At 43.4% G+C, this 11574-nt stretch overlaps 1 protein-coding gene across 2 annotated transcripts in view; it reads left to right on the top strand.

The window, feature by feature from the left end:
• The first annotated feature begins 3002 nt into the window (after nucleotides 1-3002).
• Nucleotides 3003-11574, top strand: part of Stk38l (serine/threonine kinase 38 like) — a 69922-nt gene continuing 61350 nt past the window's right edge. The window contains exon 1 of one of the 2 annotated variants that reach the window (XM_042677459.1): nucleotides 3003-3040. The gene's annotated coding sequence lies outside the window, so the exon portion shown is untranslated. The remainder of the gene's footprint in view (nucleotides 3041-11574) is intronic. The other variant, XM_042677456.1, reaches the window with a different exon arrangement.

The raw sequence follows: 11574 nt of genomic DNA, 5'->3' as shown, positions 1-11574 counted from the left end.
TCAGCTCAAGGTTAGCCTTCTACCACTTGAGCCACAGCTCCACTTCTGGCTTTTTCTGCTTATGTGGTGCTGAAGAATTGAACCCCAGGCCTCATGCATACAAGGCAAGCACTCTACCACTGAGCCACTGTCCCAGCCCTTCCTTTTATTTTCATGTATGGTCTTGCTCTGACTATCCTGGAATGAGGTTCTTTTAGGTGTCCCAAATGGCTGAGATGACAGGAGTGCACCATTGCACCCTCTGCTGAGATGAGATCTTGCTAACTCTTTGGCTGGGCTAGCTTTGAAGCAAGATGTGCCCAACCTCTGCCTCCACAGTAGTTTTTGTGTTGGTATTTGATAAATACTTCAAGAGTTGTACAAAGGGTTTTCAATTCAACATGTCAGTTTGTGAGTGAAATCCATCTCGATCAATGTCATCACTCCCATCTTTCCCACAGATTTTGACCTATCCTTTTAACTTACCTGGTTTCATTGCATTGAATATTATGACTCAAATTTCCCACCCTTCTCTTCATTGGTCTGCCCACCTCTTCTTGCTTTCATCTCCTTCTGAAAAAACATGTTTTGGTTTCCTGGTATTCATTTGGTTAACTTATAAGTTAGTTGTTCAGAGGGGTACACCATTGACATCCTCCACTGTGTATACACTAATTTGTTTGTGTATATATGCATATGGCTCTCTATATATTTTCATATAAATCTCCCTTTAACAAAACATATATAATTTGGGGCAATACTTGGTTTGAATTTAGGACTTTGGGATTACTAACCAAGCATTTTTCCATATCCCCTGCCCTGGTATATCATTTCAACCATCTAAAGACAATTTAAAAACTTCTAATATTCAGATTAAGGATAAGCTGGTTAACAATTGGAAGTGATTTTTCTCTCTTTTTTGTTCTAGTACTGTGACTTTGAACTCAAGGAGTGGACACTGTTGCTGATCTTTTTTGTTTTGGGCTCAAGGCTGGCATTCTACCTCTTAAGCCACACCTCTACTTCTGATTTTTTTTTGCTGGTTAATTAGAGATAAAGTCGCACTAATTTCCCTGTCTGAGCCTCCTGAGTCTAGGATTACAGGCATGAGCACTAGGGCCCAACTGGAAGTAATTCTCTGAGTTTCTTGTCAGAAGGTCAGCTTTGTTCTCTTCTTCTCAAAGCCACTCCTCTGAGTCACCTTACAGAAAGTTGATTTTCATTATATTGTAGTCCCATCCCCCTTAATCCATCGTATCACTTTCCTCCACTTTCAGTTTCCCAGAGTCAACATTTCAAAAATTTTAAGTGGAAAAATACAGAAATAAATGATTCATAACTTTTAAATTGAAGCCATGCTTAATAGATTAATGAAATCTTATACCATCCCAGTCTGTCCCATCCAGGAGGTGAATTATTCCTTTATGGATTTTTGTTGTTATTGTTGGTTATGGGGCTTGAACTCAGGGCCTGGGCTCTGTCCCTGAGCCTCTTTGTGCTCAAGAATTACTCCTTGAATCACAGCACCACTTCCGGTTTTTGAGTGGTTTATTGGAGTACCACAGAGTACCACAGGAACTTTTTTTTTTTTTTTTTCAGGCTCAAGACAGTGTTTTATTTCTATAATGAATCCATGAAAGACACTTTTCACACTGGCAAATACACTGAATGTCTCAACAACTTTACACTGTCTCCCAACAAGACTATCAGTTCTTTTTTTTTTTTTTTTTTTTTTTTTGGGTCCGGTCGTGGGGCCTGAACTCTGGGCCTGGGCGCTGTCCCTCAGCGCTTCAGCTCAAGGCTAGCACTCTACCACTTGAGCCACAGCGCCACTTCCGGCTTTTTTCTTTTTGCTTATGTGGTGCTGAGGAATCGAACCCAGGGCCTCAGGTATGCAAGGCAAGTGCTCTACCACTGAGCCACCTTCCCAGCTCAGACTATCAATTCTTAAAGACAGGGAACACCATTTATTTTACAGTCCTCTTAGCATATGCCACATGGAGGCAGCCCAGACCTCAGAGCACTTACTGTCAAAATTAAAAACTAAACTAGATCCACAATCTCCAGGCATGCAAGCTGAAGTTCCAGTAGGGTTTGAGGACTCCATCACAAGACAACTGAATCTTCCAGGGGACAAAGTAAACCAAAGCCATGTTCATTTGATCCCAGCCACAGTGATCCTTACAGTCTGACCAGCCTAGAGCCTGGGTTGAAACTGAAGGATGGCAGCAATGCCCAGCAATCTCACTGAGTTCCCACAGGGGCTTTTTGTCCGGGCTGGCTTTGAACCGTGATCCTGATCTCACAGCCTTCTGAGTAGCTAGGATTACAAGCATGAGCCATGGCCTCTGTGTGTGTGTGTGTGTGTGTGTGTGTGTGTGTGTGCTGGTCCTGAGCCGTATGTGTGTGTGTGTGTGTGTGCTGGTCCTGAGCCGTATGTGTGTGTGTGTGTGTGTGTGTGTGTGCTGATCCTGAGGCTTGAATTCATGGTCTGGAGACTGTCGCTGAGCTGTTTTGCTCATGGCTAGTGCTACCACCTAAGCCACAGCTCCACTTCTGGCTTTTGGTATTTAATTCCTGCGCAGGCTGGCTGTGGCCTGCGATCCTCAGATCTCAGTCTTCCAAGAAGCTAGGATCACAGGTAAGCTACGGGAAGCTACCGCTCTTTACAGAATTGTGATGTACTTAAGAAAAACCCTCCGGACATCTAAGACGAAGACGAGTGAGTCGCGTCGTAACACACTGGGAGACAAGTTTGAGGCCTGAATTTAGTGAGGGCGAGCGCGAGGACCACAGACTCGCTCACCGTCCAGCCCGGTGGGCGCCGCAGGGCGGAGCCTGCGCTTACGACAAAAGACTACTTCCCGTCGCTGTTCTGTGACGTCAGAGAGAGTTGGACGAGCCCCGCCACTTGGAGGCTGAGGGAGGCCCCTCAGGGGCCGGCGCTGTGGAGGTTGCGGCGGCCGCGCTCGGGGCCGGGGCCGGGGCCGGGGTCGGGGCCTGCGCCGGTGCTGAGGAGGCTGCGGCGGCTGCGGCGGCCCGGGGGCCGGGTCTGAGCCAGGTGAGTGCGCGGCGCCGCGGCGGCCCGGCGGCGGGAGGGGAGCGGCGCCACACGCGCCCCGCCTCTGCACGGCCGAGGCTGGTGTCGGTGTCTTCGGTGTCCCGGGAATGCGATGCCGACGGGGGTGTTGGACGTGTCTCACGGCCTGGGCTCTCCACGCTCCCGGATGGGACCGGCCTCGCGGGCCGGGGAGGCGGCTTCCAGCCCCGGGGAGGGGGCTTTGGCCTTGGTGAAGTCGCTCTTCCTCTCTCGACTGTGGGTCTCCGGCATCCAGGCTCCTCACCCGGCTTCGCGGTCGCGCGTGGCCTTGCTCTGCGCCAACCGCGCCGCGCCTCGGCCGGTGTCTTCGGGGACCAGGCTGGGCTCGAGCTTCTCGGTGTTGGGGCTACGGGGACGTCAGATTGCCGAACCCGCGAAGATTCAAAACAATTTACAGCCAGGCGCCAGTGCCTCCCGCCTGTCAGCCTAGCTACTTAGGAGGCTGAGATTTTAGTCTGGAGGTTCGAAGCCAGCCCAGGCAGGAAGCCTCTTACCTCCAACAACCCAACAACCCTCGTCACAAAAAAATCTGCCCTTCAGTTGGAACGCACACCTTTCAACATCGTTTTCTTCCACTCATCCTTTCATCCTCCCACTTTTTTTTTTTTTTTTTTTGGGTCCGGTCGTGGGGCCTGAACTCTGGGCCTGGGCGCTGTCCCTCAGCTCTTCAGCCCAAGGCTAGTGCTCTACCACTTGAGCCAAAGCACCACTTCCGGCTTTTTTCTTTTTGCTTATGTGGTGCTGAGGAATCGAACCCAGGGCCTCAGGCATGCAGGGCAAGCGCTCTACCACTGAGCCACCTTCCCATCCCCCTCCCACCTTTTTTTTTTTTTTTTTGCTTAGCTTTGGTATCTAGAAAAAATGGTTGGTGTCTCATATGTGTAAATAAGAAAGATCAAATCCATCGTGTGGGGGTTATTTCACCTTTAAAAAGTTGTCAGGTTGACAGCAAAAGAACAAACTACTTTCAAAACTCAGGCTCTTGCGTTTGCTGATGTAACTTTTGTTTTCTGGGCTAATGGGGTTGGAAAGGGGTCGGGGGTGAGGGCAATATCCAAAGATGTGATAGGGTTTTCGTTGCTAGGTAAAATACTAAAGGAACACCCCTGTGCCAATACCCGTGCTTAAACTGAAGGCCTCACAATCTCGCTTAGCTTTTTTGCTCAAAGCTGTCTTTCTACCACTTTTGTTTTTTGTTGCTTATTTGGAGATGAGACCGGACTTTTCTGCCTATGTTGGCTTTGATCTGGGATTGTCTGATCTCAGCCTCCTGAGTAGTTTAGGATTATAGGTGCGAGCATCATTGCCCTACTTGGGGTAATTTTTTATAGAAGCAGCTGACTTGGAAATGGCCTGAGAATTAGTCTTATTCCTGATAAAATATGAGGAAACTACTATGCTTATGACTTTAGGATGGGATTGATGAATGAGAACTTGTCTTCGGTGTGATGTTTGAAAGTTGATTGGTCTTCCCTCTACTGTAAGTTTTTCTTCAGCCTTATTTTGCTTTCCTAATAGAGATTTTTGTAAGTACACTGTCTATTGTATACATATATTGTATAAAGTACTGGAAACCTCTTTGAATTTGACTGGCTTTTCTCTCTATGCCTCTCTATATAAAACAATTAAGTTGTTTATTGTACTCCTTCCCCTGTGGCTGAGAGGCAGTGCAAGTGAATCAACCCTCTGGTGTTTATTTGGAGAGAGAAATTATTCCAAGATAGGATGTTAAATTACAATGTTTATTCGTTGCCTAGAGGTATGAGTCATTTTTTTTCTTGGACTTCACTGAGCTTTGTAACTTATAGGCATGGATGGGAAGGGGAAACTGGGGGGAAAGTGAAGGAAGGGGTGACATTGTTCAGAAAAAGAAATGTACTCATTACCTTACTTTGAAATGATAACCCCTCTATATAACACTATAATAATAACAATGAAGTTATATTAAAAAAAAATTAAAGAGAACAAAAGATGAGATGTTTTCCATTTTCCCATTTGGCTGGGATTTTTGAATGACATGCATAGTTGGTGTAGTTGTGTTTTGAAAGGCCCTGCCACTGGAGAATCAGAAAATTAGACTTAGAAAAACCACATTCAATGAGGATAGCTCTTCTCTAGATTTTTTTTTTTTAATTTTTAAAAAATTTTCTATCAGTCATGGGGCTTGAATTCAGGTCTTGGGCACTGTCTCTGAGCTTTTTGCTCACCACTCTACCACTTTGAGCCACAGCACCACTTTGTTTTCTGGTGGTTAACTGGAGATAAGAGTCTCCTTCTGCCGGGCGCTGGTGGCTCACGCCTGTAATCCTAGCTACTCAGGAGGCTGAGATCTGAGGATCATGATTCAAAGCCAGCCCGGGCAGGAAAGACCGTGAGACTCCTATCTCCAATAAACCACCAGAAAACCCGAAGTGGCGTTGTAGCTCAAGTGGTAGAGTGCTTGCCTTGAGCTAAAGAGCTGAGGGACAGCGCCCAGGCCCAGAGTTCAAGCCCCACGACCGACAAAAAAAAAGTCTCCTCCTTGGGCTGACTTTGAACCACAATCCTCAGATTTTAGCCTCCTGAGTAGCTATGATTACAAGGTGTGATCCACCCATGCCCTGGCTGTTTTTTTTTTTTTTTTTTTTTTGTAAACAACAAATAATTCAAAGAATAGAAATGTAAGATTATTTGTGCAAATTATAAGTTGTCCTTAGCAATTTCTTATTCTGAAATTTAATTTATTTTTATATTATTATAAAGTTGATATACAGAGTTGCAGTTATGTGAATCAGGTGAAGAGTACATTTCTTTTTGGACAATGTTACCCCCTTTTTTCTGTTGTTTTTTTTTCTCTTCTGTCTCTACTCACAAGTTGTATAGTTCATTTTTAAATGTATCTAGTGAGTACCATTGTGAAATTTAATTTCAAAAGCTAGGACATAATAAGAATGAAGTAATAATTATACCATCTAGAAAATGATAAAATAGTGGGTTTAATTCAACCCTTTTCAGAAAAAACTTTTTTTCTTTTTTTTTTTTTCTTTTTTTAAATTTTATTTTATTTTATTTGAGAACATACTGTACAGAGGGGTTACAATTACATGGGCAGGATAATGCATACATTTCTTACCAAGCATTGCAGCCTCCTCCTTTGTTTACCCTTCACCTCCCTTCCCAGCCTCCCCCCTCCCTCCCACCCAATCATACCCCCCCTCCCCCCCACCACACCGACATTGTAAAGCTGGTTTTGACATGACATTTTGTACTTCTCATTGTTGCAACAGGTCCACCTGAATCCTTAAACGACTTGTTTGTCCCCGTCTCCTCCACATGTTATACTGACATCAAATACAGTGAAAGCGGGGGTTACACTGTGGGGGAGGGACATACAAAGCAACAAAGAAATAATCTTATAAATGTGTTAGAAACACATGCATGAAAGAAACAAAAACATTAAAATACATATTTGAGGGTTTGTTTTCCTAACATCACATTATCTGACTTTTTCTGCTTGACTCATACATATACTAGATATTGCAAATAAGGGAAACCATGGGACCTATGTTTCTTTGGGCCTGGCTTACTTCACTTAATATAATTTTTTCCAGGCCTTTCCATTTCCTAACAAATGGGGCAATGTCATTCTTTTTTTTTTTTTGGTCGGTCGTGGGCCTTGAACTCTGGGCCTGGGCGCTGTCCCTCAGCTCTTCAGCTCAAGGCGAGCGCTCTACCACTTGAGCTACAGCGCCACTTCCGGTTTTCTAGTGGTTTATTGGAGATAGGAGTCTCACGGTCTTTCCTGCCCGGGCTGGCTTTGAACCACGATCCTCAGATCTCAGCCTCCTGAGTAGCTAGGATTACAGGCGTGAGCCACCAGCGCCCGGTGGGCAATGTCATTCTTTCTGATGGAGGCATAGAATTCCATTGTGTATATATACCACATTTTCTTGATCCATTCATCTACTGAGGGGCATCTGGGTTGGTTCCATATCTTAGCTATGGTAAATAATGCTGCAATAAACATAGTTGTGCTGGTAGCTTTAGTGTGGTCTTGTTTGTGATCATTTGGGTAAATGCCCAAAAGTGGGATTGCTGGGTCATAGTGGAGTTCTATGTGAAGTCTTTTGAGGAACCTCCATACTGCTTTCCAAAGTGGTTGAACAAGTTTACATTCCCACCAACAATGAAGTAAGGTTCCTTTCTGTCCACATCCCCTCCAGCATCTGTTGTTGTTAGAGTTCTTGATTTTTGCTGTTCTAACTGGAGTGAGGTGATATCTCAATGTTGTTTTGATTTGCATTTCTTTTATGGCTAGGGATGTTGAACATTTCTTCATGTGTCTATTGGCCATCCTTCTTTCTTCTTCAGAGAAGCTTCTCTTTAAGTCTTTCGCCCACTTACTTATTGGGCAGTTGTTTCTTTGAGGGTTTGTTGTTGGGTGGTTTAATTTTTTGAGTTCCAAGTATATTTTAGATATGAGACCCTTGTCCGTTGTATGGCTAGTAAAGATCTTCTCCCAATCCGTGGGCTTTCTATTGATCTTGCTAGCTATGTCATTTGAAAACTTTTTTTCTTTAAGTAAGGAAAACATTGTCTTAGTAAAGTAAGCTAACACTCTAAAAGGTGATATCCAGTGATCTGCTAAAAAGACTTTAAAAGTGATTTTTTTTTTTTTTTTTGGTCAGTCATGGGGTTTGAACTCTGGGCTTGGGCGCTGTCCCTGTGCTCTTCAGCTCAAGGCGAGCACTCTACCACTTGAGCCACAGCACCACTTCCGGCTTTCTAGTGGTTTATTGGAGATGTCTCACGGTGTTTCCTGCCCTGGCTGGCTTTGAACTGTGATCTTCAGATCTCAGCCTCCTGAGTAGCTAGAATTACAGGCATGAGCCACTGGTACCCGGCTAAAGGTAAGTTTTTTGATAGTACATTTTTTGTTGTTGTTGGTCATGGGGCTTGAATTCTGGGCCTGGGTGCTGTCCTACAGCTCTTCAGCTCTACCACTTGAGCCACAGTGCCACTTCTGGCTTTTTTCTTTTTGCTTATGTGGTGCTGAGGAATCGAACCCAGGGCCTCATGCATGCAAGGCAAGCGCTCTACCACTGAGCCACTTTCCCAGCCCCTGATAGTACATTTTTTAAGAGGGTACAAATTAAAGCCAGAAATTATGAAGATGATTTTATGTTACATAAATAATTGTAGGGTAAATTAAGTGAGTATCTGAGAATTCCATCAAAAGCAGCAGATGGGCAAGTTATAATTAGGTTAAATTTGACCATATGCAGAAAGTTTGCTATTGGACTTTTTTTTTTTTGGGGGGGGGGGGGGGTCCGGTCATGGGGCCTAAACTCTGGGCCTGGGCACTGTCCCTCAGCTCTTCAGCTCAAGGCTAGCGCTGTACCACTTGAGCTACAGCATCACTTCTGGCTTTTTTCTTTTTTCTTTGTGGTGCTGAGGAATCGAACCCACGGCCTCCTGCATGCAAGGCAAGCGCTCTACCACTGAGCCACCTTCCCAGCCCATCAATTGGACTTTTATATTTAAAAGCACTATAGCTTTTTGAAGGAAATAATGAAAGCAATCTTTGGCCTTGAACTCAGGGCCCTACTTCCAACTGACTAATTGGAGACAAGAGTCTCTTGGGCTTTCCTGACTTTGAACCTTGATCCTCAGATCTCAACTTCCTAAGTAGCTTGGATTATAGGCATGAATCAGCCTGCATCTGGCTTGTTAACTTAAAATAATAATTAAATGACTCCTTTCTTTTTCCCTTCTCTCTAATGTTTTTTTTTTTTCGTGAAAATACTGTACAGAGGGGTTATAATTACATGGGCAGATAAAATGAGTACATTTCTTATCAAGCATTGTAGCCTCCTCCTTTGTTTCCCCTTCCCATCCCATCTCATCCTCCCCCCTCCACACAACCCCCTTCCCCCCCACCAAAGTTGTAAAGTTCGTTTTCGACATAGGACTTGTATGTCTCATTGTTGCAATGGGTCCACCTGTATCCCTATTTAAATGATTTGTTTTTTTCCCTTCTCCTCCACAAGTTTAACAACATCAAATACAGTGAAAGCAAGGGTTATACCTGGGGGAGGGACATACAAAGCAACAAAGAAATAATCTTATAGATGTGTTAGAAACAATCGCATGAAAGAAAAAAACATTTGAGGTAGTAGACACCATTTTTGTTCTTTTTGTTGTTGTTGTTGGTGGTCGTGGGCCTGAACTCTGGGCCTGGGCGCTGTCCCTCAGCTCAAGGATAGCGCTCTACCGCTTGAGCCACAGTGCCACTTCCAGAAAAAAACATTTGAATACATATCTTAGGGTTCATTTCCCTAACATCAACTTATCTGACCTTTTCTGCTTGACTCAGACATATACTAGTTATTGCAAATAAGGGAAACCATGGGACCTATGTTTCTTTGGGCCTGGCTACTTCACTGAATATAATTTTTTCCAAGTCTTTCCAGTTCCTAAGAAATGGGGCAATGTCATTCTTTCTGATGGAGGCATAGAATTCCATTGTGTATATATATCACATTTTCTTAATCCATTCATCTACTGAGGGGCATCTGGGTTGGTTCCATATCTTAGCTATGGTAAATAAGGCTGCAATAAACATAGTCGTGCTGGTAGCTTTAGTTTGGTCTTGTTTGTGAACATTTGGGTAAATGCCCAAAAGTGGGATTGCTGGGTCATAGGGGAGCTCTATGTTGAGTCTTTGGAGGAACCTCCATACTACTTTCCAAAGTGGTTGAACAATTTTACACTCCCACCAACAATGCAGTAAGGTTCCCTTCTTTCCACATCCCCTCCAGCATCTGTTATTAGAGTTCTTGATTATAGCCATTCTAACTGGGGTGAAGTGGTATCTCAATGTTGTTTCGATTTGCATTTCTTTTATGGCTAGAGAGGTTGAGCATTTCTTCATGTGTCTATTGGCCATCCTTCTTTCCTCTTCAGAGAAGTTTCTCTTTAAGTCTTTAGCTCACTTATTTATTGGGCAGTTGTTTCTTTGAAGATTTGTTGGGGGATTTAATTTTTTGAGTTCTAGGTATATTTTAGATAGGAGACCCTTGTCTGTTGTATGGCTAGTGAAGATCTTCTCCCAATCTGTGGACTTTCTATTGATCTTGCTAGCTATGTCCTTTGCCATGCAGAAGCTCTGCAATTTCATGCAGTCCCATTTGTCCAACCTTTCTTTGATTTGTTGTGTTTCTGGGTCTCTATTAAGAAAATTTTGGCCTGTGCCAAGGAGACCTAGTGTTTCTCCTATTCCATCCTGTAATGTTTTCAGAGTGTCTCCTTTGACTCTGAGGTCTTTGATCCATTTGGAGTTGATTCTGGTGCAGGGTGATATATAAGGATCTAGCTTTAGTTTTCTACAAGTGATTAACCAATTTTGCCAGCACCATTTGCTGTAGAGGCTGTCTTTCTTCCATTCTATTGTTTTAGCTCCCTTATCAAAGATTAGATGGCTATAGGTCTGTAGGTTCATTTCTGGGTTTTCAGTTCTATTCCATTGATCCTGAGGTCTGTTCTCCCTAATGTTTTTTGTTCAAATCATAAGCATTTGGCAATGTATGTCCAGTATTTACATGTACTTTACATAAACTTTCAGTATCTAGGTAAGTACTCATTGACTGGATATTATTATTTACAGCCTTTAGAGAGAGAGAGAGAGGAATGAGAGGCAACAAGGAATAAGATACTGCCTAGTACACTAAAGTGTGTTGTGATTTCTCTCTCAAAGGATGTTTCATCTAATAGGAGAGAAATGTACCCATCCAAATTAACTAGGGTACAAAATGCTTATCTGGAAGCAAAATAGGGAGGGATTGAGTTCTATCAGACCACCTGAACAAGGCCTTTGTGAACATAATTCAGGTGATCTAGTCCAATGATAATAACACTCACTGTATAATGCTACTTGTTATTTGGAACCTTTTTCTTACTTTTTCCCTTACTTACCTGGGTTTAATCCTCACAACTGTCTGGAGTGTTTTTATTGTTCTCATTTTACTAGAGTAAATGAAACATTGAAGTCAGAGTGAGCCAGGCGCCTCTGGCTCATGTCTAGAATCCTATCTATTCAGAAGCCTGAGATATGAGAATCATGTTTGGAAGTTGTCTTGGTCAGTCCAAGAGATCTTATCTTCAGTAAACCACCAAAAAGCCAAAAGTGGATGTGTGGCTCAAGTGGTAGAGCACCAGCCTTGAGCAGAAAAAGCTAAGGGACATCATTCAAGACCTTAGTTCAAGCCCCAAGATCAACGCGCTCATGCACGTGCACACACACACACATACAAAATTCCAACCTACAGATTCTGGCTTGCTCATATATTTATCAGTTACCTTACTTTTCCTTCCATTCAGAATTGCCTTTCTCAGATATACCTGTCAGGATTCAGAAATGAGAACTTGTAACTGTTATTAACTTCTTTACAGAATAGAATGTTCAAATCATTGTGGTTTTTCTCTTGAATTTTTTTTTTTCCTGCCAGTCATAGGGC

The sequence above is a fragment of the Dipodomys spectabilis genome, unplaced genomic scaffold (genome assembly GCF_019054845.1).
Source record: "Dipodomys spectabilis isolate Male_0828 unplaced genomic scaffold, ASM1905484v1 ptg000039l, whole genome shotgun sequence".
NCBI lineage: Eukaryota > Metazoa > Chordata > Mammalia > Rodentia > Heteromyidae > Dipodomys > Dipodomys spectabilis.
The sequence above is the reverse complement of the archived record's forward strand: the minus strand, read 5'-3'. Positions and strand labels throughout refer to the sequence as shown.